General features: G+C 48.7%; 1 protein-coding gene across 2 annotated transcripts in view; it reads right to left on the bottom strand.

The window, feature by feature from the left end:
- RABGEF1 (RAB guanine nucleotide exchange factor 1) overlaps positions 1–13,911 on the bottom strand; it is a 44,275-nt gene extending 30,364 nt beyond the window's left edge. For both annotated transcript variants that reach the window (XM_075565009.1, XM_075565008.1), the window contains exon 1: positions 13,820–13,911. The gene's annotated coding sequence lies outside the window, so the exon portion shown is untranslated. The remainder of the gene's footprint in view (positions 1–13,819) is intronic.
- Positions 13,912–15,732: the final 1,821 nt, after the last annotated feature.

Raw genomic sequence — 15,732 nt, forward strand, 5'->3', positions numbered from 1 at the left:
GAAGCCCCTTGTACTTTTCGGAACATTAAGGGAGCGCCTGAAATGCGGTCATTCTGCGAACCTCGGGTCTCAACAAGACGAGCTGCATGCCAGTGCGATCAGGAGCAGTCAACTGAGGGGCAGCCATTGTCGGAACTGCTCAAATCATCGCGCAGCAGCCCTTGAGAACGCGGCAAACGCCGAGAGAAGGAAAAGCACATGCGTTTTTCACAGTCTGATGCGGGTCCGTGGGTCAGGACCTCTCTCGACCCTTATAACCCAGAGCCCCATGTCCCAGAGAGCAGTCGTCAGTCCCAGTCGTGCTGGTTGTCCTGGCCTAAAGCACTGCCCTTTGGTTTTTAGAAGTGACTTGCTTTGGACAATAAAGGGCACGGTCTTGGTCATGTGTACACATGAACTCGCTTGTCCACCTTCGAATCCTGTCCCGCTCCAACAACGACCAACAGCGTCTGAGGAACTTTCCCCACTGGCAGAGCTGACAATGGCCCCAGGTTCCCACCCGCCTTACAAACACAGCCTGTACCCCGTGAGAGGGGCTTGTCTACTGCTGCTCCTTGCTTGTGGGCAGGCTGTGGGCACAGTGCCAACCAGAGGGTGACTATTTAAGTAAAGGCCTGGGGATTGTGTTAAAGGACTTGTTTAGAAATCTCCCCCCACCTCCTTATATATACCCACACACTCTTGACCCAGCCAAGAGGGGAGATGACCAATCACAGGAATCACGGGCAGCCCTGCATCAGGATCATTAAAATGCAGTTTGGAGGTTCAAGTTTGGCAGGTCTCTGCAGGAGGCTGAGCATGTGAATTGCTGAGTCGGTCCAGAGGCAGCACCTAAGCTCTGCGGCCTGGAAAAAAACTCCTCTCCTGGCCTCACACCTGGTGGGAACTGCACTTTGCGGAATAGTGGTTTGTGGCAGACCAGCACTCGGACTGAGATAAGCTGGACAAGTTGGGGGTGCTTTTTCAATGACTGTGCAGAGGCATTAGAGAGCTGGGGAAGGAGCCAGGCCCAGAAGGACCGGTGTGGTGGGGAAAGGAGGCACGGGGAGAAATGAGATGCCATTCTGCAGCCCTGCCCTCCAGTGTACCTGCTGATTCTGGGCCAAAGGCTGTGTGAGGAAGGGGGATGTGCTCAGGTCCAGGACCTGTCAGAGCCACGTTCCCAGTGAGCAGGGAGAATGGGACCCAACCTGAGGCTGGTTTTCCCCAGAAAAACTTCACCAAACACTTCAGCCACAAGACAGGGCAAGTTTCAAAACACACCAGAAGCCTTTGAGATAGTAGCATTTTTAATATTCAGGAGACATGGGTGGAACTGCATAGAACTTTCCAGGGGAAGAGATCCTTGTGGGTTTGTCAGGGGAAACACTGTGTGGTCCTGCCCCTGGAAGAAGCGGCAAAACTAGAAAACAGCACCTCAACAGAACCTATCAAACCTGTATCATAGCTCAACCCTAGCAGCTCCACCCAGATTGGACTGGGTGATCACACTGCTCCTGGCAAGAGGCGTGTGCTCTGGAACCTCCCTTCACTCACAGTGCCCACCATTCACAGACAGACCACCTTAGGGGAAAAGCAGAACAGATCCAGCCTCTTACGTGATGCAGGGCTGAAATTAACAAAGACTTTTAGATAATTGCAAACATGTTTTTAAAAATGAGACAAGGGGCTTCCTGGCTGGTAGGTGGCAGACATGGTACCTGGGGGGGGGGGGGGGCGCAGGAAGTCCCTTTTATGTTGGGAACACCCTCAAACCTTTGTATACATTTGTTGGGAGAGGAAAAATGTATTCTCTCTTCATTACTTAAATTCGGCAAGAGGTGTCAGCAAGCAGATGGGAGCAGAGCAGTACGATCATTCCTCCATCATCTCCAGCATTCCATGAAAGAAAATTGCTAGTGTGGGACAGTTCACTCACGGACGAACACCAACCTTGGAAAGAGCAGTAAACTGTTAGGGACTGCGAAGAAAAAAAGATTTTTTTTTTAAGTGGGATGGGGAGAGAAGCTATAAAATGATGCCGAATTTCAACTGAGACTTGGAAACCCTAAAAAGCTAACTGAAATTCAGCATCTGAAGACTATAATCACTAATTAAGAACTCAAGAGACGAGCTTATCAGCAGATTAGACAGAGCAGAAGACAGGCTGAGGAGCGGGACCACAGGCCAACCAAATACAAGCAAACAGCAGCACAGAAAGAAAAAGTAACGAAAGACACAGAAAGGGGTGTGGGATGCCATGGAAAGGTCTACCAGGTGTGCAGCTGGTGTCTCAAAAGAAGAGGCTAGGGTAACTAGGGCAAAAACAACATCTGGAGGAAAAACGACTGATGATTTTAACCCATAAACTCAATAAGCTCAGAGAACCCCAAGAAAGCCCCACAAAGGTGTGTTTTAATTAAACTGTTGATCACCCAAGCCAAAGGAAAATCAAACAGAAGCCGGAGGAAAGAAGACACGTGACTTTGTAAGACACAACCATTCAGACCGGCAGAGAAAGTCCCAACAGAAAGGATAAACGCCGGACAGTCGGGCAAACCTCTCCGGAGCTGAAAGGAAAGAGCTGTCCAGCTAGAATGCAGTACCACGTATTTGTTTACAACAACAGGAAGTCACAATGAAAACGCTTTCAGACAGACAGGACAAGTGAAAGAATTCCTAATGAGCAGAGCTGCTCTAGGAGAAATAAAAGAGGCTTCAAAAGGTTCACGGGAAAATGGAATTAAAAGATAATGGAATTGTTCCACGAACTTTTTCCAAGCTCCTTCAGGCCAAACAATTCTTCAGGGAGAAGGAAAATTATCTTAAACAGAAACACAGACTTGCAGGAAGTGACAAAGAGCAGGGGAAATAGAAAATAGATAGGTTAAGTATAGATGAATGCTGATCGCACGAAACAACCATCTCGTGTGGTTTAAAGTACATAGACTTAAAATCGGGAAACAGTGCAGCAAAAAGCAGCAGAGGGCATATGGTGTTAGTTCTTGCATTACTGGTAAGTGGCAACAGCTGTTATTTTCATTAGACTACATTACATCTAGGATGCATGTCTATAATTTCTAATGTAACCCAGTAAAGGAATAGTAAAATAATCCATAACTAATAAATTACTAAGGATTAACTCACTGCCCCAAACGCACTGTCATGGAGTCAATACTGACTCATAACGAGTCTACAGGCCAGGGTAGAACTGCCCCACTGTAGCTGTAGCTGTTTACAGGAGTAGAAAGCCCTGTCTTTCTCCCTTGGAGCGGCTAATGGTTTTGAACTGCCAACTTTGTGAATCACAGCCTAATCTGTAACTGTTATGCCACCAGAGTGCTTCACTAAGAATTAAAGCGACTACAAAATACTGATTAATGCAAAAGAAGGCAATAAACAGGTTCGTGAGAAAGTTTAAATGTATGTATGTGCGTGTGATAGAACGTAGTTTAAAGACAAAATGGAACAGTGTTAGTCCACGAGGAAATGTCAAAATCCTACTGGGATGTAAGAGTACTTGTTGTCACTAGCCTTGAAGATCAACGGGGTGAAATGGTTGCAGCCAATTCTGCGTCCAAGAGCGATGGGTGCTCTGTGGCTGGCTGTCAAAGTGCACAGTAACGCAGCACATGAAGACATGAAGATGGAACTTTGAGTCATACTGTGAAAGCTTGCACCTGTACCTTATGATGGGTTCTGAAATGTTTACCAAAATGTGAACTCAATACTTGAAGAATACAGTCAATGTCAGTATATGGTATGCATAGAAACTTGAAATGTTTTGCTGGGGATGTCCTCAGCAACAAAGTTAATTCAAAATTTTGTTAACTATGCAAAATTAAAGGTACATCTACAACTCAGTGACAAAGGCCAACATTTTCTTCTTTTTAAATGGGCAAAAGGTAGACGGTAAAAGTTGTATCTTTCTAAAGAAGCTCTATAAATGAATGGCTAATAAGCCACATGGCCTAACTCATTAGTCATTAGGGAAATCCGAACCCCCAATCAATGCTTGTAACTACTCTTAGGACTTCTCAGGAAAAGGAAAAGTAACACCTGTGGGGCCCTCCAACCCGACTGTCGGGGATGTCAGACGTACAACTGCTGTGGAAGAGGACAAGAGTACAACTGCCACAGTCCCAGCCTTCCCACCTGTAGGTCTGCACCCACAGACCCATCCTTCCCACCCGTAGGTCTGCACCCACAGACCCAGCCATTCCACCCGTAGGTCTGCACCCACAGACCCAGCCATTCCACCTGTAGGTCTGCACCCACAGACCCAGCCTTCCCACCTGTAGGTCTGCACCCACAGACCCAGCCTTCCCACCTGTAGGTCTGCACCCACAGACCCAGCCTTCCCACCAGTAGGTCTGCACCCACAGACCCAGCCATTCCACCTGTATGCCTGCACCCCCAAGGTTTGAAAGGAGGGACTCAAACAGCTACCTGCACACCGTACTCACTGGAACCAACAGGAACAGCTTGAGTGTCCTTCAAAGGGTGGATGGATAAGCAACATGTGCTGCACACCACATTTTGTATTATATACAAAACATTATGAGAGTTCTGAGGGGCCGGCCTCAACCACAACTACATGGACAGCTTCCCCTTCCCCCAGAAGAATTTACTTCAGACAACACTGAAGCTACTGCTCAGGGAGAGGGACATGTCTGATCAGAACACACAGGGAGCAAATGAAGGGAGAGGAAGAGAGAGTGGAGCACATCCTGGCCCAACAAGCCTTGAGGACGATAATCCCGCTCAGAGCAGCTAATGCACAGAGAGGACCAAATGGCCGGCCCCACTATGAAACACCACATCCTTCACTGACCCACAGCCCTACAAGGGGCAACATTGGAGACACAGTGTGGGAATTACGCCCAATCTGACCCCACCAGACACAGGCAAAACACTAAGGGCATGCAACAGAACAGCAAGGGGAACAGAGCACTGAAGTCCAGAGGGAGTACCAAAAATAGACTTTGGGCCCAGGGCGTGGCACCCCATCAGAATGGGCTGGAAAACACTCTAAAACGTAGAAAAACAGACCTTGAACTATTTACAGAATTTTTCTTTTTTGTGTCATTGGTTTTTTTGCTGTTGTTTTGTTTTCTTTCATTGCTTTGTTTTGCTCTGTCTTGTTTTTGTGCATATTATTATCTCTGCAGGTCTAGCTAGGTAAGATAGACTGGATAAACAATCTGGAGGAGAAAACAACCAGATATGTGGTGGGGGGGCATGGGAGAAGGGAAGGTGGGGGAAAGGAAGTGGTGTTAATCAACCAACCCAACGACAAGGGAACAATAAATGATCCAAAATCAGTGGTGAGGAGGGTGTAAGAGGCCTGGTAGGGCTTGATCAAGGGCAGTGTAACCAAGAGGAATTACTGAAACCCAAATGAAGGCTGAGTATGATAGTGGGACAAAAGGAAAGTAAAAGGAAATAGAGCAAAGAACTAGTAGGCAAGGGGCATTTATGGAGGTCTAAATACAGATATGTACATATGTAAATAGTTATATATGATGATGGGGAAATAGATCGATGTGCATATATTTATAGGTTTAGTATTAAGATAGCAGATGGACATTGGGCCTCCACTCAAGTACTCCCTCAATGAAAGAACACTTTGTTCTACTAAACTGGCATTACATGATACTTTCCTGACATATCACTGAAGACAAATGGGTGCATAAGCAAATGTGGTGAAGAAAGCTGATGGTGCTCGGCTATCAAAAGATATAGTGTCTGGGGTCTTAAAGGCAAACAATCAGCCATCTAGCTGAGAAACAACAAAGCCCATATGGAAGAAGCACACCAGCCTGTGTGATCACGAGGTGGTGTCAAAGGGATCAGGTATCAGGCATCAAAGAACAATGAGGGGGAGTGTGGAGTGGGGACCCAAAGCCCATCTGTAGGCCACTGGAATATCCCCTTACAGAAGGGTCTCAGGGAGGAGATGAGCCAGTCAGGGTGCAGTGTAGCAACAATGAAACATACAATTTTCCTGTAGTTCTTAAATGCTTCCTCCCCCACCTCCACTATCATGATCCCAATTCTACCTTACAAATCCGACTAGACCAGAAGATGTACATTGGTGCAGATAGAAACTGGAAGTACAGGGAATCCAGGATAGATGAACCCTTCAGGACCAGTGGTGAGAGTTGCGATACCAGGAGCGTGGAGGGAAGGTGGGGTAGAAAGGGGGAATGATTACAATGATCTACATATAACTCCTTTCCTGGGAAGGAAGGACAACAGAAAAGTGGGTTAAGGGAGATGTTGGAGTGTGTACAACATAACAAAATAATAATAATTTATAAATTATCAAGGGTTCACGAGGGAGGGGGAGGGAGGGGAAAATGAGTTGCTGATACCAAGGACTCAAGTAGAAAGCAAATGTTTTGAGAATGATGATGGCAACAAATGTACTTGACACAATGGTTGGATGTATGGATTGTGATAAAAGTTGTACGAGCCCCCAATAAAATGATTTTTTAAGAGTTCTGATACCTGCTATGTCATGTATGAACCTTGACAACATACATGCAATATGAAAAGTTGCCTCCTGGTTGGTTACCAGTTATGGGAGCAGGAAGAAGGGGGTGTTACTACTAAGTTACTGTTTGGGAAGGGAGAGATGAAACTCATCTAGAAATGGATTGTGTTGATGGCATACAGGATGGTGAGTATAGTTCCTGTGTTCTTCACGTATAGTGTGCACATGTACAGAACACACCATATATGCCCACATTGGCACAGGGAGTTCTGCAGCTTGCAAAAAACTGTAATAGGCATGAATTACTTATCTGCATTAAGAGTGTCATCCAATTGCATGCTAAAAGTGGAAATTTTCATATTATGTATATTTGACCACATATTTGAATGACGCATGCTGCTGTACACAACCAAATGTCACATACATTAATAAAAGGCATAGGATATTCTAGTGTGATCATGTTTGCTACATTGAGTGGTGTCTTTGATAAAGTCAATAAAATTTATTAATTATAAAAATGAGTTTTCCTGAAATAAATTCTTCCAAAAGACGCCTTTGGAAGTATTTTCTAGTCCTTTTGTGAATTTCTCCAAATAAAGTGATGAACTTCATTACAGAGTGGACCCCTGTACCCCCGAACTCACTGACAAAACTGCTACCACTCTAGCAGAGCCATTGCTGGCACTAGTAGGGCAGGGACTAGCCAAACCTGCAGGAGTTAAGGAACCTTAACTTCAGTAAGTCAGACTGAGAATGCAGGCCTTCTTCCCTAAGGGGAAAAGCCCAGATCCTGTGAGCGCTTTCTCCAGTGGGCGATTCATATCTCTCTCTCTCTCTCTCTGTGTCTCTCTCTCTTTCGCTCTCTCTCTCTCTTTCTCACACACACAAACACACACACACAAACACACACCCACACTCTCTCTCTCTCTGCAATTTGTTACCAAGTCTGTCCAGGAACAGTCTGGAAGACAGTGGTGTCTATTGAACACAGTTGACATGTGAAGGGCAAAGACTGAGTCTCGATACTGTCATAAGACATCCTAGTTCCTGCAGCAGGTGATAGCCTCGTGCTGCTTTGGGGCTGCGTCAGCAGTAAGGGTGCAGCACGGGATCCACTGCCCCCACCCCCAGTTAGGTGTCACAATGGCATCAAGGTGCATTTGCTCATGGCGGGACCAAAATTGATATGCGGGTTGCATAAACTCGACACATCTATCATACTAATAAAACAAAATTTTTTAAAACCCCACTTACTGGCTAATAAGTTCATGCAAATAAGAGAATCCACCAGTCTCTCATAAGAACTAAACCTATCACTTCCTGAGATGCTAGTTACTAAGGGGTTGTCAGCATTGACTTATTGCTCTACTGTTTTGTTTTTGTTTTTACACTTATTTACATCCTTCTCCTAATACCCTATTCAAAACCTTGGGCGCTGGTCCAGCTCATGTTTCAGGAACATGTTTTTAAAAACAACAATCCAACAAACAACTCTATGGAAAAGCAATTAAGGAATCACAGCTCCACATACTTCTATTGAGGTCAGGCTGTCCCGCCCACTGTTGAAGGCTCTGCTCTTCCCCAGGACACTGCACTGTGGTGTTGTGCTGTGGGGGAGGAGCGCTGGTGGCCCAGCGGGGCAAGTGCAGTGGGTTAAGCACTGACCAGCCACTCCTTGGGGGAAAGATGAGGAGAGGGTGCTTCTGTAAGGAGTCTCTGCCTCGGAAACCCTATGGGGCAGTTCTACTCTGTTGCTGTGAATCTGAATCCTGATGCTCCCAGGAGAGATACGTATAGCAAACAGGAAGAATGCCTGTCACTATTCCCACTTCTCCAATCTTAACAGATGTGGAAATGCTGTTTCCCACTCCCCACGCTTATGAACTATGGTCACGCGGGCTAGCTCGAAGCCCCTTTCCTGGGCAGGGAGAGGCAGTGCTATTCCAGACCCTTCTTTAGGGTAGGAGACACAAGGCCTCTATGAATATGCAGCAATGCAGGCCCACACAGACCAATCTCAGGAAATAACAGCCAGCTGCAGGCCACTGGGCCAGGGGCACTGAGTTCAACTTGCCCCCAGCCTGGATAAGACCGGGAGCAAGGTACTATTCAGAAGCACAGGTCTATATTTACAGAAATATACATTATATATGTGTGCCTGTGTGTACACATATAAGGAGGCTTCAAAAAGCTCATAGATTCCATTATCTTTTCATTCCATTTTCTATGAACTCTTTGAAGTACCCTTGTATGCATGCGTGTGTGTCATATAGGCTCCAAAAAGTTCATGGGAAAATTCCACTAGCTTCCCATAAACTTTTTTTGAAGCCCTTTGCGTGTGTATAGAAGCCATCAAAAACTTGTGGGAAAACTCCTATATCTTGCCATTTCGCTTTCCCAGGAACTCTGTGAAGCCCCCGTGTGTATGTGTCTGGAGGAGGCCGAGAGAAAGGACATCATGAAATGAGACATTGCCTGATAAACAGAAACCAAGATGATCAGCGGTTAGCCAGGGCAGGAAGGAGTCTTTGCTCTGGGAGCAGTGGGCACATGCTCCCGTGTTCCAATGGTGGGGTGATTTGGAAAAGGATGTGGACGGTGGGTGCACAGCATGAGGAATGTCACGTGTAGAAATGGCTGAACTGGTGCAGGTTTTGTTGGGCATATTTCACCGTAATAAAAAAGACATATATTTTCCATAGATGTACATGGGAACGCGAACTCAAACCCCACTGTTGAAAGATTCCTACCAGGAGCAATCTGAGAAGCCAGTGTTTACAGAGGGCAGTCTGAGGCTGAGTGAGCCACTGGCTTGTCAGGTCAGGCCAGAGACCTATGCTGCTGGCCCCAGAAAGGCTTTTACTGGTTAGGATTTGCTACTGTGACATCCACCCAGCTGGCAAAGCAATGAGGGATTTTACTTGGCCACCCGCAGAGCAAACAGCCTGGCGTGTGTGATGGTTGGGAGGGGGGCGGTTCCTGAAGGCACATGACATTCTCCTCAGCTCCCAGAATAATTTTCCTTCTGAGAAATAGGTGCCTTTTAGCATGTGCTCACTGCATCTTGAGGCAGGTGCAGTCTTCTCTAAATTGGTTCTACTGACACAAGGCAAGTCAAACCTGTTTCCGTCCTTCAGGCCGAGCTCGTCGCCTGCTGGTTTCTAATTGTACAGTTCAGTGGGGTGTGCGTGTGTTTGAGAGAGCTTCACCCAGTTGGTGGAAAAAGTGAGTCAGTTACAGACTAATGGGATTTTTCCCAGGAACTTTCTGAAGCCACCTCACATCTTTGGAAGCCATGATTGCTCCTGACTCCTTCCTAGAACAAGATCAACCAGATGCCAACGATAGGCTACCCTCAGAAAGCATGTCCCTCAGTCGGAAGGCACTTTCTTCTGCTAACCACATTTGATAAGCATTCGACCCCTAAACGCATTCTGTGGTCCTTTTTCTTGTGAAGGGCCTTCTAAGAGCGAAATAAGACAGCTTCATAGCAAATATGTTTAAAATTAGCAAAGTCTAACGGTAGAGGAACTGCAAAAGTCAAATACTTTCACTGTGTATTTTTAACTGCGGCACAGAAAATTATAAATAGACTCCTCTGTAAAGAAAAAAAAATGCCCCAACAGCCAGTCTTCATTGTCCAACACACACGAAGTCACCACAGATGCGGTTCCAATGGGATACTTACTCGAAACAGACAGGCTGCAACGGTGGTATCTACGATTTCTGCATGATAACCCCCGGCACAGTCACCCGTGCCTTGTGGAGAGGAAGTGACACAAGGCGGAATTTGGCAGGCCAGAGGATGGCAGAGATTTCAGGCCATCTCCTCTCACTGTTTCTTGGTAAGGATCAATGTGTTGTATGTCACCTGCTCCGGAATACCTTCTGGTGACTTCTCACTGCGAACTACAGGTCTACCTGGTTCATTCGGCACAAGTACCAGTCTCAGCCTCTGCGAGCTGGTCTACCAGGAGCAAGTGGACATGCTCTGTGACAAGGGAAACGCGACACTTCCCAAAGCAGGCAGCCAAAGGGGCATTTGAGACCAGCACCACCAGAAGCACCGCTTGTAGCCATCCAAACAGGGGCTTTAGCCAAACACCAGACGGATAAAAATACTAGCAAAATAGTAGAAGCTGGGAGAGTGTTGCTGCTTTCCTGCGTTTATTGAACCAACAGTCGAGGCTACTTCAAGGCAGCTCAGCGAGAGGAGACATCCCAGCACAGCGTCTACTGCGGTTCCCATGGAGACGAGCTTAACTAAGACTTTCAACATGTGTGGTATCGACACAGTTTTCAATACAACCTTATCGCGGGGTTAGAAGCCACTTAATAACACGTCTGTTCTGAGTCACGGGTGCTAAGTTACACAAATGTCTTCTACAGTCTAAGGATGGGTCATCTATACTTTGTGACCAATAAAAACACTTTCACCAGAGATCAAAAGGTGATCAAAATGCAAAAAACCCACTGCCATCCGGTCAAGGAGAACTCACGGCGACCTCCTGTGGGTTTCTGAGACCGTAACTATTTACAGGAGTAGAAAGCCTGGTCGTTCCCCTGAGGGGTTGCTAGTGGTTTAGAACTGTCGACCATGCGGATTCGCAGTCCAATGTGTCATCACTACACCACCAGGGCTCCTGATCTAGTTAAAATCAATCAAGTAAGGCTGATTCAGTATCTGGAGTGGAAATGCAAACTCTCATCAGAGAGAGGGTCAGAGTGGGCACTGCCCTCAAGCCCCACCCTACTTCAAAGCTTGGATCTATAGATACTAAAATAAGTACTTGACACGTTTTCAGTGAAAACCAACATCAGAAATCAATGAATTATTCTCAACAAGTCAACAAGTACTCACGGGACACTTGGGGACGCCCTTCTCTGAACACGCAAAGAGGTGAAAGCAGAAATCCCATTTACAGAAAGAAGCCTACACGGTAGATGGCAAGACACCCTGAACACCCAAGAACAACAAAGAGCTGAGAATACCACCCAATTCAAGCATTTTAATGAGCAGGAAGGATTAAAACACATGCAGCTGACAATCAGGTGCTATTCTGGGCAGTGAGATCTACCTAAAATTCCATCCTAACCACACAAGAACCTTCCTTATCAGATAGAGGGCCAAGCTCCGGTGGTTTTCGGAAAGTATCCTGGAGCCAACTCCAACTCCCCTGTAGGTCTCACGGGGGTTAGAGCTCTGAAGGGTTCTCAGGGCTAATTTTCTAGGCTGTTCTTCTGAGGCACCTCCAGTGGCCCGATTGTTAAATGTCTGTTTAGTAGCCCAGTTGGTTAACTGCTTGCATGCCCCCAGGAACACCCCCAGATTCACCTCTGCTGCTATCTCCCACCACCTTCTGGCCTGATCTCACTTTGCACTCCAGCCATACCTGCTGCCTAACAGTTACTGGAAGGAACCCTGGTGGCGCAATGGTTAAGCACAGGCTAGTAACCAGAAGGCTGGTGACTCAAAACCACCCAACAGCCCTGTGGAAGCAAGCCGTGGCTGCCTGCCCCACAAAAACAAAGGCTTAGACTTGCAGCGGTTCTCAACCTTCCAAATGCTGGGACCCTTTCACACAGCTCCTCATGTGGTGGTGACCCCCCCACAACCGTAACATTATTTTCGTTGCTACTTCATCACTGTCATTTTGCTACTGTGATGAATCGAGTGATCCCAGGTTGAGAACTGCTGGTTTAGAGGCTCATGTGGGGCAGCTCTACTGTGCCATGAGGGGGTGGCCGTGAATCGACATCACCTCGACACCACCCAATCATAGTTGCTGGCCTCCTGTGCCCCACACCCACCAAATGCCCACCCCACTTTATGTTTGGAACCTTGCTGGCTCCTCAAGATGCTTCCCACACTGAGCTGACAAGAATTCTCCCATCCCTTTTTTGAAGGGGTCCTGGTGGCACTGTCAGGTAAGCACCAGACTGCTAACAGGAAGGTTGATGGTTCAACCCCTCCGCCTGACACACACACATCCCCACCACCAGCTACTCCTCAGGAGAAAGATGCAGCTCTCTACTTTTGTAAAGATTTATCTCCTCAGAAACTCTAGATAGGGTCACTACCAGTCAGAATGAACTGACAGTGGTTGGGTCCCACATTCAGGATAGACACACTTCTGGCGAGCCTAAACCAGTGCCTGAATCACACACATTTGCTTAGGTTTGCCAGGTTTGACCACCTAAGAACTGGCACCTCTGAAGAGTTAACATTTCTTTCTCTTTCTCTCTCTCTCTCTCTCTCTCTCTCTCTCTCTCTCTCTCTCTCTCTCTCTCTCTCTCTCTCTCTCTCTCTCTCTCTCTCTCTCTCGGATTCTGACTCATAGCAACTCTACAGGGCAGAGTAGAACTGATTCTGTGGATTTCCAAGACTGTAACTCTTTAGGATATGGAGAGTCTCATCTTTCTCCCACAGAGCGGTTAGTGGTTTTGAACTTCTGACTTTGTGGTTAGCAGACCAACGTGTAACCACTATGCCACCAGGCCTCCATTATCGTTATATGAACTAGCAAAAGAATCACACCTTCTTGCAGCTCCTGTAAGAGTTCCTGACACTCCTCCCTTTTTCTTTTTTCTTTTAAAGAAAAAAAATCACGAAATTATCTAATTCCCCAAAACTCTGCCCAAGTGATGCTGTCAACTCGTCCAGGCAGATTTTGTTTGTTTTTAAATTTCATATCTAACCTCAAAAGCGATGAAGTCCACCAGCAGCGACCAACCACAGCCGCCCTGCCCTGCCCGAGGGCGCCAGGTCGTGACCACTGACACGCCTGCCACCGCCTCCGTCGGAGTCTCACACCGCGCAGACTTCCGCGACGGGCAGCTCCTGGGCGGTCCTCGGCCATCGGCCGGGAGGAACCGGGACTCCTAACCCCACCCCACAACTCTGTCCTCAAGCCGGGGCCAGAACTGGCAGCCCGACTGCACCCGCCGCCCAGCTCCGCCGCCCCGCAGCCAAGGCCGGACGGCGATCCGGGTGGCAGCAGGTGCTGGAGGCGCCTCCGGAGGACCGTGGGCTCCAGGGTCAGGCCGCGACCACAGGTGTCCGGCCCCCAGAGCTGGGCAGTGGGGAGGGTCGGGGGGAAGCTGGGGTCAGGCCTGGAAAGGCGAGGCGGCAGGAATGGGGCGCTGGGGGACGGAGCTCGAGACCCGGGCGCTAAGCACACCGAAGACGAAGGGGCGCGGCGGCGGCAGAGGGGCCCCAGCGGAGCGGTCCCGACTGGCGGCCGACACGGACAGTGACCCAGCAGGCCCGGGGCCGGCGCCCCGCCCCTCGGCCGGGACCTGTCCCGGAGCCACCGCGGACCCCCGCCCCGCGCTTCGTACCTGGTCCGCGGCCCCGCGGAGTCGCGACCGCCGCTCTCGCCGGGTCGCTTCAGCAGGTCCGGCCTCGGCCAGTCCACTCCCCTCCCTCACGCCCCGCCCCCCGGCGCCGGCGCCCACACGTCACGCGCACGTGGCGCGTGACGACGCGTCATTTCCGGGTGCGAGGGGGCGGGGCCGGCCCGGCGTGGGCGACAGAGACCGAGTCGGGCTGGGGGCCCGGGCGGTGGCGCCCGCCGGTCGCCCCCGTGTTCCCGTGGCTGTCGTGAAACGGGGCCCAGAGGCCGAGAAGTTCGAAGGGGTCATGGCCGCCTCCGGAGCTGCTGAGTCCCACGCAGTCACGCACGGGAAAGGCTTTCGAGGAGATTATTTGGCCCGAAAGCCGCTGGGAGGGCATCTTCGTGACCCGGTCGAGGTAGAGGGGTTGGCCGGTGTGCATAGAGGGAATCCGGTTCTCGTGGGTTGTCATTTCGGGAATGCAGCCTGCCAACAGCGGCGACATTCCGACAGCCTCTGTCTCCGGGATGCCCTCGGTGGCACAAAGTGCAGGTCCTGGGAGAACAAGTCCCAGGATCCCACTGCAGCGTCTCGGCGGCAGAGCTGGGTTGAGAACCTCTTTGCCGGGTTGCCACCTCTGATCCTGGGCGGGCTGCCCAATTTTATTTGCAAGCTTTTGAGGAGTTGGTTCCTCAAAGTGCCTGCGCTGGATGCAAGAGGGAATAACAGGAGGGTCCGGGTTATTTTGCAACTAGGGGAGGGAGGAACGAGTATTCATGACCTGCCGTCAATGAATTTCCGCTCTTACAAGATCTTATAGGACAGAATTGGACTGGTTCCATGAGGTTACCCAGGCTGTACATTTAGGAGAGCAGACAACCTCATCTCTGGGAGTGTGTGCCCAGGGGTTTGAACCGCTCACCTTTCCATTAGCAGTCAGAGGCATAATTCATTGCACCCCTGAGGCCCCTTCGAGTACACTTTAATCCCCCCCACGGGCACCCCCCCCAAAAAAAAAATCTGCCACCAAGTCGACTCAGCGACCTTTATCAGGTTTCGGAGACTGTAAGCAGAAGCAAACAGCCTCATCTTTGTCCCAAGTCTCTAGTGATAGAAAGCAGACTCGTGTTTCCATGGCTGGAAGGTCGCCAGAGAAGGGACTGAGGAAACTGTGGAGGTGATGACTGAGCTTGATTGGGCAGATGGTTTCCCAGGATACACCTATATGAAGATTCACCAAATTGACCAACACAGCTCTTGTAGCGAAGACAGCTTATTGTTCATCAAGTTCACCTCCATAAAACTACGAAACGGGGAAAGAGCCAACTGAAACAATTACACTTGAAATCCCCACCAGTCAGTGGTGGGGGCGGGGCAGAGATTCAGTGTTTAGGAGATATTGAGCTTGTGTTAAGGTTAAAAGCAAAATCTAGGAGTGAATAAGGTGTTGGTTGAACAAGATGCACATAACTAATCTCACTGTCCCAAGGAAAGATACTTCACTATCTTCAAATGCAACATTGGGCTCAAACATATCCCCAGGCATGAGGGTGGTGCAGGGCTGGGCACTGTTTTGTTTTTTTTTAACTATAATTCAACAGAATTCAAAGTGTCCTGTTGGTGTAGTGGGTTACGGGTTGAGTAACCACAAGTTCAGCAGTGTGAAACCACCAGTCCTACATCAGGAACAAGACGAGATTGACTGCTTCTTACAGTTTCGGAAACTCACAGGGCCGTTCTCAGCGCTACAGGGCGACCAGGAGTTGGAATCAACTCGATGGCAGTGAGTTTCTTTGAGTCTGGTAACTCAGGAGAGGAAAACCCAACCTGTACTTGAACTCACAATCTCTTGTAAGTGGATTCCCTGGACTAGCCTTTGTGGTCTGTGTTCTTGCTTCTCTTGGATGAATGCATAGCCA

This window comes from Tenrec ecaudatus, chromosome 12 (assembly GCF_050624435.1).
Source record: "Tenrec ecaudatus isolate mTenEca1 chromosome 12, mTenEca1.hap1, whole genome shotgun sequence".
NCBI classification, from domain to species: Eukaryota; Metazoa; Chordata; class Mammalia; order Afrosoricida; family Tenrecidae; genus Tenrec; species Tenrec ecaudatus.